At 44.6% G+C, this 17821-nt stretch overlaps 1 protein-coding gene across 5 annotated transcripts in view; it reads right to left on the bottom strand.

Moving 5' to 3' along the window:
• The window catches only part of IST1 (IST1 factor associated with ESCRT-III), a 34346-nt gene extending 16943 nt beyond the window's left edge, over positions 1–17403 (bottom strand). For all 5 annotated transcript variants that reach the window (XM_003917134.5, XM_031658126.1, XM_009196798.4 and 2 more), the window contains exon 1: positions 16533–17403. The gene's annotated coding sequence lies outside the window, so the exon portion shown is untranslated. The remainder of the gene's footprint in view (positions 1–16532) is intronic.
• Between the last annotated feature and the right edge of the window lie 418 nt (positions 17404–17821).

Raw genomic sequence — 17821 nt, 5'->3', positions numbered from 1 at the left:
TGGGATTACAGGCATGAACCACCACACCCAGCTAATCTTTGTATAGCAATAGTTTTTTTTAATGTTTTTTTTTAAAAAAGGTAATGTAGCATTCTAAAACATTTTAGCACAAAGAAAACACTCAGATAATAATTGTTGAAAAAATTAAAGGGAAGAGCTCCAAGATGTGTTACTTTTGTTCTGTTTTTGACGTAAGAGTCTCACTCTCGCCCAGGCTGGAGTGCAGTGGTGCGATCACGGCTCACTGCAACCTCTGCCTTCTGGGTTCAAGCTATTCTCCTGCCTCAGCCTCCCACGTAACTGAGATTATAGGCACGCGCCACCATGCCTAGCTAATTTTTCGTATTTTTAGTAGAGATAGGGTTTCACCATGTTGGACATGCTGGTCTTGAACTCCTGACCTCAAGTGATCCACCCATCTCAGCCTCCCAATGTTTTTTTGTTTTGTTTTGTTTTTAAATCAAGCTGAAAAGTAGCATACACATTATGATACTACTTTATACACGTATATAAATGCATGGAGAAGGCGCCTATAAAAACAGGTATTAACATTTTAATGGTGTTAACTCTGGAAAGTAAAGCTAAAGGGAAGCCTCAGTATTTTCTCTTATATACTCCAAATTGATGAATATTTACAAAAATGTATTCACATATATTTAAGAATATTTCTATTAATACATAACCACCCTTGCCCTTATGAAGTACAGTAGTACCCCCTTATCCAAGGGTTACATTCCAAGACCCTAGTGGATACCTGAAATTGCAGCTCATACCAAATCCTATACATAGTACCATGTTTTTCAATCTGATATCCAAGGGGGCTAAGTGACTAATGGGCAGGTACAATACACAGCGTGGATACGCTGGACAAACGGGTAATTCAAATCCCAGGTGGGATGAACAGGATGGCATGCATGAGAGTTCATCAAACTACTTGGAATGACACACAATTTAAAATGTATGAACTGTTTATTTCTGCAATTTTCCATTTAATATTTTCAGACCACACTCGACCAAAGTAGCTGAAAGTCCAGACAATGAAAACATGGATAAGGGGGGACTGCTGTACATCAAGGCCTTTTATTATATAATCAAGATAACAAATCAACTCCCACACAATTTATTTTTATCACTCCTGAGTAGCTGGGACTACAGGCACATGCCACCACACCCAGCTAATTTTTGTATTTTGAGTAGAGACGGGGTTTCACCATGTTGGCCAGGTGACTGAAATTAGAAGATACTAACCCAAAGAACATTATCCAACTTGCCGTTAAATTATTCAGTATACACTTGATTAATAAGGTAACTAGGTTTAAAAAGGTACAAAAAATATTCCTATTTCTCTATCATGGGTCCTACAAAGATCTTGCCCTTAGCAGACAATTACTCCAGCTTAAACATGGATACACCAAACTTGTCAAGTAAGCAGTTACATTTCTAAGAGAAGGATAACCTAAGGAGTTATTCTCAAGTTTTCATTTACTATTTTGTATAATCCTAGAAGTTAATGTGGTAACAAAGATAAGATTATACCTGTCAGATTGGCAAAAATTAGAAGTAGGCTTTCAAATAATGGCCAATATAAATGTACAAATTGATATGACCATTTTGGACACTAATTTGGCAGTATTTAATGAAAAGTATGCTTTAATGAAAGGTATCCATATACCTTAAGAACTTTAATGAAAGGTATCCATATACCTTAAGACACAGCAATCCCATTCCTGGACATACACCACCACAGAAATTTGTACACAGCACCATGAAGACACATGTATGCATTTTGTGGTAGTAAGGAAGCAGAAGAATGCTAAGTGTCCATTTCAAGAGGACAAATGAGGCCAAGTATGATGGTCCATGCCTGTAATCCCAGCAGTTTGGGAGGTCCAGGCAGGAGATCGCTTGAGGCCGGAGTTCAAGACCAGCCTGGGCAACATGGCAAGACTCTCTCTACAGAATATTTAGAAATTAGCTGGGCGTGGGGGTGCATGCCTGTAGTCCTAGCTACTTGGGAGGGTGAGGTGGAAGGCTCACTCGCACCCAGGAAGTCAAGTCAAGGAGGCAACAAAGAGCTGTGTTCATGACACTGCACTCCAGCCTGGGTGACAGAGTGAGACCCTGTATCCAAAAAAAAAAAGATAAAATGTGACAAAAACATGACAGAATACTATGCAGCAGACAAAATTAATTAAACAGCTGTACTTAGAGCAACATGGGTGGTCCTTAAAAATAGAAACAAAAGGCCGGGCGCGGTGGCTCAAGCCTGTAATCCCAGCACTTTGGGAGGCCGAGACGGGCGGATCACGAGGTCAGGAGATCGAGACCATCCTGGCTAACAAGGTGAAACCCCGTCTCTACTAAAAAATACAAAAAACTAGCCGGGCGAAGTGGCGGGCGCCTGTGGTCCCAGCTACGCGGGAGGCTGAGGCAGGAGAATGGCGTGAACCCGGGAGGCGGAGCTTGCAGTGAGCTGAGATCCGGCCACCGCACTCCAGCCTGGGCGACAGAGCCAGACTCAGTCTCAAAAAAAAAAAAAAAAAAAAATAGAAACAAAAAAATACAAGGAACAGGGTTCTAGGTTCAGTGTCTGTTTCACTGAATGAAGCTATAAAACCTGAACAGAATGCATTTAGCAGCTATCTGAGAACTATGAAAAATAATAGCAGATGGACAAAGAAGACCACAGTTTGAAGTACCAATAAACTGGGATCAAGTTTATCATTTTTCCCTCTGATGTTCCCCAGCCGGGATGCACAGCAGCCTGAAACCCAGAAATGAACATCAGCAGAGAGAAGGCGCATCAAGAGCTGTCTAGTCCTGGTTTGAGGAACTAGAAAGGGGACCCCTGGTATAGACAAAGAGTGGGTGAAATACCCACTGGGAAAATCTCAACTCACACAATCAACCTGAGACAACACCGATGTTGGAATTAACTGACAAAGAGTTTAAAGCAGCTACTATAAAAATGCTGGCTGGGTGCGGTGGCTCACGCCTGTAATCCCAACACTGTGGGAGGCCAAGGCGGGCAGATCATCTGAGGTCAGGTGTTCAAGACCAGCCTGGCCAACGTGGTGAAACCCCTCCTTTAAGAAAAATACAAAAATTAGCCAGGCAAGTTGGCACATGTCTGTAGTCCCAGCTACTCAAGGGGCTGATGCAGGAGAATCGCTTGAACTGGGGAGGCAGAGGTTGCAGTGAGCCGAGGTTGTGCCATTGCACTCCAGCCTGGGCAACACAGCAAGACTGTCTCAAAAAAAAGAAAAAAAAAATGCTGCAACAAGGGAAATTTCTCTTAAATGGAAAGATTAAAAAGTAAAGACAGGCCAGGTGCAGTGGCTCATGCCTGCAATCCCAGCACTTTGGGAGGCCAAGGTAGGTGGATCATGAGGTCAGGAGTTCAAGACCAGCCTGGCCAACATGGCGAAACCCCGTCTCTACTCAAAATACAAAAATTAGCTAGGTGTGGTGGCGCATGCCTGTAGTCCCAGCTACTTAATAGGCTGAGGCAGAGAACTGCTTGACTCGGGGAGGCGGAGGTTGCAGTGGGCTGAGATCACACCACTGCACTCCAGCTGGGCGAGAGTGAGACTCCGTCTCAAAAAAAAAAAAGAAAAAAAAAAGTAAAGACATAAAGAGGAAACAAATTAGAACTAATCCTTGCTTCTCAGGGGGCTGAGGCAGGAGGACTGCTTGAGCCTAGTTTAGCTGACTAGCCTGAGCAATATGGTAAGATCCTGTCTCAAAAAAAAAAAAAAAAAAATTAGAATAAAAAAATACAAACCAAAGAAGGAAACTGCATGGACTAAATACCAGAATGGGAAATGACAGAGAAAAGAGCCAGGGCACTTGTAGGTAAGTCAATAGAAAGTATCTAATCTGAAAAACAAGAGAGAAAAAAATTGAAAAAAGTGAACAAAGCCTTACAGATCTGTAGGACAACACCAAGGGGTCTTAATGTCTTAATGACAGTTGGGTCATTAAATCCCGTAAGGGGGCAGGGCGAGGTGGCTCACGCCTGTAATCCCAGCACTTTGGGAGGCCAAGGCAGGCAGATCACAAGGTCAGGAGATCGAGACCATCCTGGCTAACAAGGTGAAATCCCGTCTCTATTAAAAATGCAAAAAATTAGCCGGGCACGGTGGCAGGCGCCTGTAGTCCCAGCTACTCAGGAAGCTAAGGCAGGAGAATGGCGTGAACCCGGGAGGTGGAGCTTGCAGTGAGCCGAGATCACGCCACTGCACTCCAGCCTGGGCGACTGAGCAAGACTCCATCTCAAAAAAAAAAAAAAAAAATTTGCGGACCTGATGGCTCAGGTCTGGTAATCTCAGCACTTTGGGAGGCCGAGTCAGGTGGAACACCTGAGGTCAGGCCAACATGCTGAAACCCCATCTCTACTAAAAAAAAAAAAAAAAACACAAAAAATTAGTTGGGTGTGGTGGCGGGCGCCTGTAATCCTAGCTACTCAGGAGGCTGAGGCAGGAGAATCACTTGAACCCGGGAAGTGGAGGCTGCAGTGAGCCAAGATCTGACCGTTGCATTCCAGCCTGGTCAACAAGAGTAAAATTGTATCTCAAAAAAAAAAAAAAAAAAAAAGGCCAGCCTGTAATCCCAGCACTTTGGGAGGCTGAGGCAGGCGGATCACAAGGTCAGGAGATCGAGACTATCCTAGTTAACACAGTGAAACCCCGTCTCTACTAAAAATACAAAAAAATCAGCTGGGCATGGTGGCGCTCGCCTGCAGTCTCAGCTACTTGGGAGGCTGACGCAGGAGAACTGCTTGAACTCAGGAGGCAGAGTTGCAGTGAGCCAAGATGGCGCCACTGCACTCCAGTCTGGGTGACAGAGCAAGACTCCTTCTCCAAAAAAAAAAGAATTGCTAAGAAGTTTTTAATGCAGAAAGGAAGTGATAACCAGAAGGAAACCCGGAATATTATAAAGCAAGAGTTACAGAAATGGCAAATATCTGGTTATAGATGGCTCTGCAAGTCTCTTAAAATATGTTTAACAATTAAAAACAAAACCAGTACTGTTTGATAGGGCTTTCAATGTATGTAAATGTAATATATAAGAAAACCACAACGTTATGGGATAAAGGGAAGAAGGGTAAAGAGATCATCTATAGAATAGTAAGGTTTTCGTGTTCCATGAGAGGTGGAAAAACATGACTCTAAGTAGCCTATGAAAAGTTAAGTTTGGCTGGGTGTGGTGGCTCATGCCTGTAATCCCAGCACTTTGGGAGGCCAAGGCAGGGGGATCGCCTGAGGTCAGGAGTTCGAGAACAGCCTGGCTAACATGGTGAAACCCCATCTCCACTAAAAATACAAAAAATTAGCTGGGCATGGTGGTGGGCGCCTGTAATCCCAGCTACTCAGGAGGCTGAGGCAGGAGAATCACTTGAACCCAGGAGGTGGCGGTTGCAGTGAGCTGAGATGGTGCCATTGCACTCCAGCCTGGGCAACAAGAGTGAAACTCTGTCTCAAAAAAAAAAAAAAAAGAAAGAAAGAAAGAAAAGAAAAATTAAGTTCATCCATTGTAATCCCTAGAGCGATCACTAAAAAATACTATACAGCCGGGCGCGGTGGCTCATGCCTATAATCCCAGCACTTTGGGAGGGCAAGGCGGGTGGATCACGAGGTCAGGAGTTCGAGACCAGCCTGGCCAACATAGTAAAACCCAGTCTCTACTAAAAATATAAAACTTAGCCCAGTGTGGTGGCATGCACCTATAGTCCCAGCCATTTTGGAGGCTGAGGCGGGAGAATCGCTTGAACCCAGGAGGCGGAGGTGGCAGTGAGCTGAGACCACGCCACTACACTCCAGCCTGGGTGACACAGTGAGACTCCATCTCAAAAAAACAAACAAAACAAAAACACTATACAAAAAAAGCAAAAAAAAAAAAAACAGATTTTAAACTGGAATTTTAAAATGTGTTCAAATAGCCCAAAAAGTAGGAAACAAAAACAAAAATGAGAGGACAGAAAACAAATAATAAAACATAAACCTAAACTCAAACATTCAAAAATTACATAATTAAATGAAAATGGTATAAACACAATTAAAAGACAGATATTGTGGCAATGAACCAAAAAATGATCCACTATATACTGTCAACAAGAAACTCAATTCAAATATAATGATGTAGGTAGTTTAAAAAGTAAAGTATAGGAAAGGTATATATGCAAACACTAATCAAAAGAAAGTTGGAAGCCAAGTATGGTGGCTCATGCCGTAATCCCAGCACTTTGGGAGGCTGATGTGCGAGGATCGCTGGAGCTCAGGAATTCAAGACCAGCCTAAGAGCAAGATCCCATCTCTACAATTAAAAATAAAAATTTGGGGGGAAGGGGGAGGGATTGCATTGGGAGTTATAACTGATGTAAATGATGAGTTGATGGGTGCTGATGAGTTGATGGGTGCAGCACACCAACATGGGACAAATATACATATGTAACAAACCTGCACGTTATGCACATGTACCCTAGAACTTAAAGTATAATAATAATAAAACATAAATTGAAAAAAAAATACAAAAACACAAAAAAATACAAAAAAAATAAATAAATAAAAATAAAAATAAAAAAATTAAAAAATAAAAAATATAAATTAGCGGCCGGGCGTGGAGGCTCATGCCTGTAATCCCAGCCCTTTGGGAGGCCAAGGCAAGCGGATCACGAGGTCAGGAGATCAAGACCATCCTGGCTAACATGGTGAAACCCCATCTCTACTAAAAATACATAAAGTTAGCCGGGCATGGTGGCGGGCACCTGTAGTCCCAGCTACTCAGGAGGCAGAGGCAGGAGAATGGCGTAAACCCGGGAGGCAGAGCTTGCAGTGAGCCGAGAACGCGCCACTGCACTCCAGCCTGGGCGACAGAGGGAGACCTTGTCTCAAAAAAAAAAAATTAGCTGGACATGGTAGCATGTGCCTGTAGTCCCAGCTACTTGGGGGGACTGAGGTGGGAGAATCGCTTAAGCCCAGGAGGTCAAGGCTGCAGACAGCCATGTTTGTGCAAGTGCACTCCAGACTGGGCAACAAAGCAAGATCCTGTCTCAAAACAACAACAGGCTGGGCGCAGTGGCTCACGCCTGTAATCCCAGAACTTTGGGAGGCCGAGGCAGGTGGATCACTTAAGGTCAGGAGTTCGAGATGAGCCTGGTCAACATGACGAAACCCCATCTCTACTAAAAATACAAAATTAGCCAGGCTTGGTGGCATGAGCCTGTAATCCCAGCTACTTGGGAGGCTGAGGCAGGAGAATCACTTGAACCTGGGAAGCAGGGATTGCAGTGAGCCAAGATCACACCACTGCACTCAGCCGGGCAACAAGAGCAAAACTCCGTCTCAAAACAACAACCACCACCAAACAAACAGAAAGTTGGAGGGGTTACATTAATATCACACAGACTTCGGAGAAAGGAAAACCAGGGATACAGAAGGACATTACATAAGCATAAAAGGGTGAAGTCACCAGGAAAATACAACAATCCTAATTGTGAATGCACCCAACAACAGAGCTTCAAAAACACAAAGCAAAAACTATGACAGAGAGGAAAGGAGAAATAAACAAATCTAATTATAGTTAGAGGCTTCAACATACCTCCCACCGTAATTGATCAACCTAGTAGACAGAACACAAATAAGGACAGAGAACTGAACACCACCACCACCTGATGGCATCTCATTGACATTTACAGAACGTACACTGAACACAGCAGTGCACATGGAACATTCATGAATGCAGGACATACCTGGGGTCCTAAAATCAAACTTAACAAATTGAATAGGACCAGGCATGGTGGCTCTCATCTATAACTTCAGCTACTTGAGAGGCTGAGATAGAAGGATCATTTGAGGCCAAGGGACCAGCCTGAGCAACACAGTAAGACCTCATCTCATATTAAGTTTTTTAAAAAAAAGAAAACAAAACCCAAATTAAACAGAACTGAAGCCATACCAAGAATACTGTAATGGAATTAGACTAGAAATCAACAGAAAATCTCAACATTTGGGAATTCAACAATATACTTCTAGATAAACTGCTTGGAGGTCAAAGAGAAAGCTTCAAGTGAAAAAAAAATGTTAAAGGTTTGTACTGAAAAAAACCCATATATATGTATTTAACAAAAATTTGTGGGATGTAGCTAAGGCAGTGCTTAGAGAAAAATTTGTATCATTAAGGTTTTAATTAGAAAAGAAGAGGCCAGGCTCAGTGGTTCACACCTCTAATCCCAGCACTTTGGGAGGCCAAGGGGAGAGGATCACTTGAGGCCAGGAATTTGAGACCAGCCTGGACAACGTTGCAAGACCCCATTCTCTACAAAAAAACTAAAACATTAGCAGGGCTTGGTGGCACACACCTGGAGTCCCAGCTACTTGCAAGGCTGAGGCAGTGAGCACAAGAGTTTGAGGGTGCAGTGAGCTATGATCATGCCATTGTGCTCCTGGCTGGACAACAGAGCAAGACCCTGTCTCTCCAGAAGAGAAGTCTCAAATTGCTAATCTAAACTTCCACATTAAGGAACTAGAAAAAGAGCAAAATCAAACCAAAGTAAGCAAAAGCAAACAACAATAAGAAAGCAAAAATCAATGAAATTGAAGAAGAAATAGAAAAAAAAAAAAATCAGGGAAACTAAATGTTGATTCTTCAAAACTATTTTTTAAAAACTGACATACCTATATAACAAATTCACAAATAAAAGGAACATATAAATAAATTATAAGTATCAGGGATCAAAGGGTGAGTATCACTACAGATTCTAAAGACGTTTAAATGGGATATTATAACCAACATATATCTATAAGTTCAACAATGAAATGAAATAAATCCCTCAGAAACTCAAATTTACTAAATTTGACACTGAGAAATAGAAAATATAGCCGCACTGTATCTATTACAAAAATTGAATCTAGGCCAGGTATGGTGGCTTATGCCTATAATCCCAGCACTTTGGGAAGCTGAGGCAGGCAGATCACTTGCGGTCAGGAGTTCGAACCCAGGCTGGCCAACATGGTGAAACCCCATCTCTACTAAAAATACAAAAATTAGCCAGGCGTGGTGGCAGGTATCTGTAATCCCAGCTACTCGGGAGGCCGAGACAGAAGAACTGCTTGAACCTAGGAGGTGGAGGTTGCAGTGAGCCGAGATCACACCACTACACTCCAGCCTGGGTGACAGAGCCAGACTTTGTCTCAAAAAAAAAAAAAAATTAAATCTAAAATTAAGAACCATTCCAAAAGAAAATCCAGGCCCAAGTGGCTTCTCTGGCAAATTATACCAAACATCTAAAGAAAATTAGTACCAACATTACATGAACCTTCACACTTCTTGGGCTGGTATGAGAATTAAATGAAAATTTGTAAAGAAATTAGCACATTGTGTTATATGTACACAGTAAGCACCACGTAAACATTTGTTAAATAAATTCCAGTCAAAGGACGCATATTTTAAAAAGTCTTAGCTCTTCATCTAAAGATTAGCTAGCCTTCTGTGTGTTTTATATTAAAATAAAATGTTTGGCCGGGCGCGGTGGCTCACGCCTGTAATCCCAGCACTTTGGGAGGCCGAGGCGGGCGGATCACAAGCTCACGAGATCGAGACCACGGTGAAACCCCGTCTCTACTAAAAATACAAAAAAAAATTAGCCGGGCGCGGTTGTGGGCGCCTGTAGTCCCAGCTACTCGGGAGGCTGAGGCAGGAGAATGGCGTGAACCCGGGAGGTGGAGCTTGCAGTGAGCCGAGATCGCGCCACTGCACTCCAGCCTGGGCGACAGAGCGAGACTCCGTCTCAAAAAAAAATAAAAATAAAAATAAAAATAAATAAAAAATAAAATGTTTAAGGCATGCTTTATATATTTTTCCCCCGGTTTAACAACTTTGATTAATCTGTTTCAATCTCACTGCAAGACTTCAACTGTTTCTTACATGTCACTGTCACCCCCACACTGCCTAGCACAGTGTTTTGTACAAAGCTGTCACTCATGTATTATGTTAATTAGTAGAAAACTTAATTAAAAACCACATGCTTTTAAAAAATTCTACGAACTTACATAATCTAGTTTTGCTTTAGATTTAAGGAAAGAAAAGCAATTTGCTCAACTATTTTGGTAAGTACTGAGGATTTTTCAACTCCTATTCAACAGATCCCCATCTTACAAAGAAACTAATCATTAAAGACAATGACAGTAAACTACAAAAGTAACAACTAAAGGATATATCCTAAATGATTACCAATACATTAAATAAATTAGACTAAAACTGAATTTAAAGCAAAAGACTAGGCTGGGCGCAGTGGCTCACACCTGTTATCCCAGCACTTTGGGAGGCTGAGGTGGGCGGGTCATGAGGTCAGGAGATCGAAACCATCCTGGCTAACACAGCGAAACCTCACCTCTACTAAAAATACAAAAAATTAGCCAGGCGTGGTGGTGGGCACCCGTAGTCCCAGCTACTTGGGAGGCTGAGGCAGGAGAATGGTGTGAACTCGGGAGGTGGAGCTTATAGTGAGCCGAGACTGTGCCACTGCACTCCAGCCTGGGTGACAGGGTGAGACTCCGTCTCAAAAAAAAAAAAAAAGCAAAAGACTGACTTAATCACTATCTCAGAATTTGAATCTGTTTTCAAAGCTAAACATAACATAAACTTTGTTATCTTGTATGATTAGGAATATTAATTTTAGAGATAATAACCTAAAAGTTAATAAAATATTCTAGTCAACATTTACTATTTATAGATACATTAACAAACATATAAACCAATTTTTATACATATGTGATTATATACACATCACATACTAACACTGTACAGTAAGTAATCTAAAATTCTTTTTGGGATTCAGAGGTTACTCTAAAATCACCGTGTGCTTCAACATCTTTACTGTCATTCACTCACTCACCAAGTATTTGTTGAGTGCTATTCTATCAAGCACTGTGCTAAGCCACTGTCTACAACAGACATTCAAATGAGAGCTTCCCTAGCCTTCAAGGGGCTCACAACCAAATGGGTATAGCTGACATAAAAACAACTATAAGACAAGTAAGCAATTATAACATAAACCCTAAAAAATGGTTCTGAACTAGTGACAATACTAGTTCTCAGTATTCTGCTTATATACATAAATATACTTATCTTTATTAGTGTAACACCATTATTTTCATTAGTGTCACACATGCATCAGCAGCCCAATCCTTCACTTTACTTCAATTCTTAACACTGGCACAGCAAACCCATTTCGTTCCTCTTTCATCACTCAGCTTGCTGAGACTTTGGGAGCTAGACAGCCTCTGCATCCTGAATAAGCAAAGTAAAACCGTGGACTGAGTCCCTCCTCTTAGGATATTTGGGGGAGGAAAGGAATCAGAACTGCTGCCCAAAATAGTGAAGCTGCCCAGAGGTAGTATCCTGAAAGCTGTATTCAAAGTAGTAGTAGCTAAAGGTAGCCAAAAAAAAAAAAAAAAAAAAAAAAAAGACTTCCTAAGGGAGCAACTTTAGTGTTTGTAGCTCTAAAAGTATGAAGTGAGGAGGGGAGACAGCGGGGTCAAGAGTGGCTACAGACACTCCAATACGTACAAAAGCTTTTGGGTTTGCAATGTATGTGATCTTTTTCTTTTCTTTTCTTTTTTTTGAGACCGAGTTCTGCTCTTGTTGCCCACGCTGCAGTGCAATGGCGCGATTTCAGCTCACTGCAACCTCTGCCTCCCAGGTTCAAGTGATTCTCCTGCCTCAGCCTCCCAAGTAGCTAAAATTACAGGCGTCTGCCACCAGGCCTAGCTAATTTTTTCTATTTTTAGTAGAGATGGGGTTTCACCATGTTGGCCAGGCTGGTCTCAAACTCCTGACCACAGGTGATCCACCCGCCTTGGCCTCCCAGAGTGCTGGGATTACAAGTGTGAGCCACCACTCCCGGCCTGAGTGTTTTTTATGTTCTTATAAAAGAAGTAATTCAAACAAATTTAGGTATGACCACTGTATTACAGTTATGAAGATGTGACGTTAGAGTAGAAACAGACACAATGAGGTGCTAAGACACATCTCCAAGATAATACAGCCCAATTCCTTTATCTTTTTAAAAATTTTTATTAGTAGAGATGGGGCCTTGCTATGTTGCCCAGGCTGGTCTCCAACTCTTGGGCTCACCAATCCTCCCGCCTCAACCTCCCAAAGTGCTGGGATTACAGGCATGAGCCGCCACACCTGGTCGTCCAATTCCTTTAGAAGCATTACATGTACAAGTGGCACAAAGTTTACTGTGTATTTTCACACTATAATCAAATCTTCACTGGCCAAACTAATTAAGACTGAAAATTTAATTTAAAAAAAAGACTGTTAGATCAATAGCATCATGTTTTTGTTATTCAGAAAAAAATAAAGCTTCAGAATTCACAGACCATCAAAATTTTCTTGAAGGAGCTATAAATACTGAAATGCACAGGCATTATTACCAAAGTATCTTTATCTTGTTTCTCAATAAAATTGAGTTAAAAACATTATGGAAAATTCATTGGGACTTTTACCAAGAGTGTTTCCTTTTTTTTTTTTTTTTGAGACAGCGGCTTGCTCTGCTGCCCAGGATGCAGTGCAGTGGTGTCATCTCAGCTCACTGCAATCTCGACCTCCCAGGTTCAAGCGATTCTCCTGCCTCAGCCTCCCAAGTAGCTGCGAGAAGAGGCACCCTGCTAATTTTTGTATTTTTAGTAGAGACGGGGTTTCGCCATGTTGACCAGGCTGGTCTCAAATGCCTGACCTCGTGATCCACCTGCCTCGGCCTCCCAAAGTGCTGGGATTACAGACTTGAGCCACCACTCCTGGCCTGAATGTTTCCTTTTTTGTTGTTTTTTTAAAGACAGAGTCTCATTCTGTGGCCCAAGATGGATCCGCCTCCTGGGTTCAAGCAATTCTCCTGCCTCAGCGTCCCAAGTATTACAGGTGCCTGACACCATGCCCAGCTAATTTTTATATTTATAGTAGAGGGAGGGTTTCACCATGTTGGCCAGGCTGGTCTTGAACTCCTAACCTCACATGATCTGCTCACCTCGGCCTCTCAAAGTGCTGGGATTACAGGCATGAGCCACAGTGCCCCGCCCCAAGAGTGTTTTTTTTTTTTTTGAGAGAGAGGGAGTCTCGCCCTGTCACCCAGGCAGGAGTGCAATGGCGCAATCTTGGCACACTGCAACCTCCACTTCCCGGGTTCAAATGATTCCCCTGCCTTGACTTCCCAAGTAGCTGGCATTACAGGTGCCCACCACTACACCTGACTAATTTTTTTGTATTTTTAGTAGAGAAGGGGTTTTACCATGTTGGCCAGGTTGGTCTCGAACTTCTTACCTCAAATGATCCGCCTGCCTCAGCCTCCCAAAGTGCTGGGACTGCAGGCGTGGGCCACGGTGCCTGGCCAAGAGTGTTTCTTAAGGCATATTTTTACAAAGCTATACTCATGGACCGAGCAATATAGAATCCTCATCGTATATTGTTACAGTCTAAAACCCGGTAGTATACACTGTCTAATATTACATTCAGGAATAATTTTCTTCCTTTTTTTTTTTTTTTTTTGAGCTGGATTCTCACTCTGTCGCCCAGGCTGGAGAGCAGTGGCATGATCTCAGCTCACTGCAACCTCTGCCTTTCCGGTTCGAGCAAGCAATTCTCCTGCCTCAGCCTCTGGAGTAGCTGGGACTACAGGCCACACCAACACTCCAGGCTAATTTTTGTATTTTTAGTAGAGACTGGGTTTCACCATGTTGGCCAGACTGGTCTCAAACTCCTGACCTCAAGTGATCCACCCACCTCAGCCTCCCAAAGTGCTGGGATTACAGGCGTGAGCCACCGCGCCCGGCCTCCACTCAGTAATAATTTTCTTATCAATTCTCCAAACTTTTGATATGTGTACCATATAAACAATGCTGAAATAAGTATTCATGGGCATATTACTTTTCCTGAATTTGGAATGACTAATTGTACTACTCTTTCCTTTTTCTAGTTTTATTGTAAAACCCTGGGACTTCATTCTGATTTTATGAGAACCAGAGCTTAAATCAAAAAAGCTAGAGACAGAGATTCTGGAGCTCCTAATAATTTAAAAGTCAGTGACATAGGAACAAAGAGGGAGAATGAAAAATTATTTGGACAAAATAATAACACTATTTTTTTTTTTTGAGACGGAGTCTCACTGTGTCGCCCAGGCTGGAGTGCAGTGGCCGGATCTCAGCTCACTGCAACCTCCGCCTCCCGGGTTCACGCCATTCTCCTGCCTCAGCCTCCGGAGTAGCTGGGACTACAGGCGCCCGCCGCCTCGCCCGGCTAGTTTTTTGTATTTTTTAGTAGAGACGGGGTTTCACCGTGTTAGCCAGGATGGTCTCGATCTCCTGACCTCGTGATCCGCCCGTCTCGGCCTCCCAAAGTGCTGGGATTACAGGCTTGAGCCACCGCGCCCGGCCAATAACACTATTTTTAAAATAAGATATACAAAACTGGATGACTTTAAAATGTAACACTAACACTGGAGATTCAAAATACTTCTAATCCCAGCACTTTGGGAGGATCACTTGAGCCCATGAGTTCAAGACCAGCCTGGGCAACATTAAGAAACTCCATCTTGGCCGGGCGCGGTAGCTCACGCCTGCAATCCCAGCACTTTGGGAGGCCAAGGAGGGTGGATCACGAGGTCAGGAGATCGAGACCACCCTGGCTAACACGGCGAAACCCCGTCTCTACTAAAAATACAAAAAATTAGCCGGGCGTGGTGGTGGGCGCCTGTAGTCCCAGCTACTCAGGAGGCTAAGGCAGGAGAATGGTGTGAACCCGGGAGGCAGAACTTGCAGTGAGCCCAGATCGCGCCACTGCACTCCAGCCTGGGCGATAGAGCGAGACTCCGTCTCAAAAAAATAAAAAATAAAAATAAAAAAATAAACTCCATCTCTCCCCTCCCCACCTCGACCCAAAAAAAAAAAAAAAAAAAAAGCCAGGTGTGGGCCTGTAGTGTCAGCTACTACTCCCGAGACTGAGGCAGGAGGATCACTTGAGTCCTGGAGGTCAAGGCTGCAGGGAGTGCACTGCTGCACTCCAGCCTGGGAAATAAAGTGAGAACCCCCCGTCTCCAAAACAAAACAAAACAAAGGAAGTGTTTTACTTTCTTTTTTTTTTTTTTTAAAGACAAGGTCTCACTCTGTCCTCCAGACTGGAATGCAATGGCGCAACTACCGACTCACTGTAGCCTCCACCTCCCAGGCTCAAGCAATCCTCCTACCTCCGCCTCCCAAACTATAGATCCGGGCCTCAACGCCTGGCTATTTTTTTACTTTTGTAGGGGTTTTGCTATGTTGCCCACGCTGGTCTCCAACTCCTAAGCTCAAGTGATCCTCCCATCTAGCCCTCCCCAAGTGCTGGGATTACAGGGCTGAGCCACCACATCTGGCCACTTTTATCTTCTAATGACTATTATCAAGTCCTCCTATCCCAGAAGTTCTTAGGAAGCAAATTTCCCACAAACTATTGACTTGTAGGTACAAAAGCCAAAAGGCTTCTACTGGGAAAGGAAAGGGAAATATATACATATATATTTCAACTATTATTTTGTTAAATTAGAAAATACAGACATAGGAGGGGTATAGATAAAACAAGATTAGGCAAGAGTTGATCGTGTTTGAAGTGTGATGAGGATTCATTGTACTCCTGTCAGCTTGAAATTTTCCATAATAGTTAAAATATTACATATAATTTTAAAATTCAATTTTCCCCTAAAGATCTGTTTAAGACCAGACTTTAAGTTTACTACGACAGAGAGTGAAGCTACTGTGTCTTTTGTAATAAAACCTACAGCTCCTGAGTCCCGACCCTCCTCAAAGTTTACGCTGTTGAGTTCCAAGAGCTCACCTCCAGCACCCCGGAAGAGGAGCGCCGACAAAAACAAAGAGGAGAGGGGCAAGGATCCTCCCAAGATCTCTCACCACACAAGCAGGGATCCGAGAAAGCGGGCAGAGGCCGCTCCTTGCTTCAATGAAAGGAAATGTAATTTTCTCCGGCCAAAGTGGACCCAAGTCCGGCCCCCCAGCCCAGGAACAAGCCCAGGAGGCCACCCCGCCCACTGGAAGCGTCCGGGATTCAGGGGCATCTGCCTCTCGCAGCACTGGAGGCCCCGACCTTCCCGAAGTGTCTCCAGGCCAGAAAAGACGGGGTAGAGGTGTCGCCGAGGAGCCCTCGCCGAGGCCGCGGTGTTTCCGCCCCAGGGAAGATACACCTCGGGGCAAGAGTACTACGGAAAGTTAAGCGGCTTGGGGTATAAAGGACTAGCGGCCTCCGAGCCGCTCGCGGTCCTGCCACGCCCCCCCACCCAGGCATGGGCAGCCTCCTACGCCGCGGGCCCTCGAGGGCCTGACCCCCGGTCTGACCCCCACTCCCACGATCCTTCCCTTTCTCCTCAGCTGTCCCCTCCGAAGTCGTTTGAATCCCGGGCCCTAGCGCTAGTTAGAGACCGCTAAATCCGGAGCGCAAAGGGAAGAGGAAGAGGAGACCTCTGACGCGGAGGACGCCACACTCACCTAACCGAATCCTGCCGTGAATGCAGCAAACACCGACTTCAGAATCTGGGTTCAGCATCCAAAATGGCGGCTCCTCGGCCTCAGAGCAGCAAGCACAAGCGGAGGGATCCACGGGGCCGAGATAGCCACGCCCTCCTTTCTAGGGATTGGCTGCGCGATCGCCGCTGCCGGGACCCACACGCTGACTCGGGGCACCTTCCCTTGGTTTCCTTTGGAGTTGGCGCGGCTGGGGACTACTTCCCGTGGCGGAGGCACGGGAGACGATGGCAGACGCGACACGCCGACTGAGTCAGCTGTTGGGGCGTGCCCTTAATTTCGCTCTGGGCGAGGTGAGGCCAGCAATGGCTGCTGGTTCTCGGACTCTGCGCTCATGGCCTCACCGCGCCCAGTGCCTTGGTTCCGGATTCTTCCATAACCTGCTCCCAGTACTGCCTCTGTGACGCCGGGAGTTGCTCCCTGAGATTTGCTGCCGCCCTTCGCTGGACCTTCGCCCTGGGTGGAGCGGCCGGGCGGGTTTCGAAGCCTGCGTATCCCTGACTCTTCACCCAGAGCCTCCGAGTCCCTCTACTGGCTTTTCGCGTTTCCCCGCCCCGCTTTTAAGCCGTCCGGTTGCCCTTTCAAGCAGCATCGCTCCGGTCTGTGTGGTGTAATTTAGTAGTGTTCCCCCAGCACCACATTCTCTGGTGATTTCCCTAATTTATCTCGGTATTCAAAGAAAACTTTTTGTTTGGTTACCTTTCAACTTAGCTCTACTTAAGTTTGGAAGGGGCCTTCCCAGCACTTTGAGAGGCGGGGCGGGAGGATCTCTTGAGCCCGGAAGTTGCAGACCAGCCAGGGCACCGTGGTGAGACCCCATTGCTTAAAAAAAAAAAAAAAGGGCCGGGCGCGGTGGCTCAAGCCTGTAATCCCAGCACTTTGGGAGGCCGAGACGGGCGGATCACGAGGTCAGGAGATCGAGACCATCCTGGCTAACACAATGAAACCCCGTCTCTACTAAAAAATACAAAAAAACTAGCCGGGCGAGGTGGCGGGCGCCTGTAGTCCCAGCTACTCGGGAGGCTGAGGCAGGAGAATGGCGGGAACCCGGGAGGCGGAGGTTGCAGTGAGCTGAGATCCGGCCACTGCACTCCAGCCTGGGTGACAGAGCGAGACTCGGCCTCAAAAACAAACAAACAAACAAACAAACAAAAAACAAAAACAACAAAAAAAAAAGTTAAAAATTAGGGAAGCAGCAATGCGCACCTGTGGTCCCAGCTACTCGGGAGGCTGAGGCAGGAAGATCGCTTGAG

This window comes from Papio anubis, chromosome 18 (assembly GCF_008728515.1).
Source record: "Papio anubis isolate 15944 chromosome 18, Panubis1.0, whole genome shotgun sequence".
NCBI lineage: Eukaryota > Metazoa > Chordata > Mammalia > Primates > Cercopithecidae > Papio > Papio anubis.
Note: the sequence above shows the minus strand (reverse complement) of the source record. Positions and strands in the feature narration are given on the sequence as shown.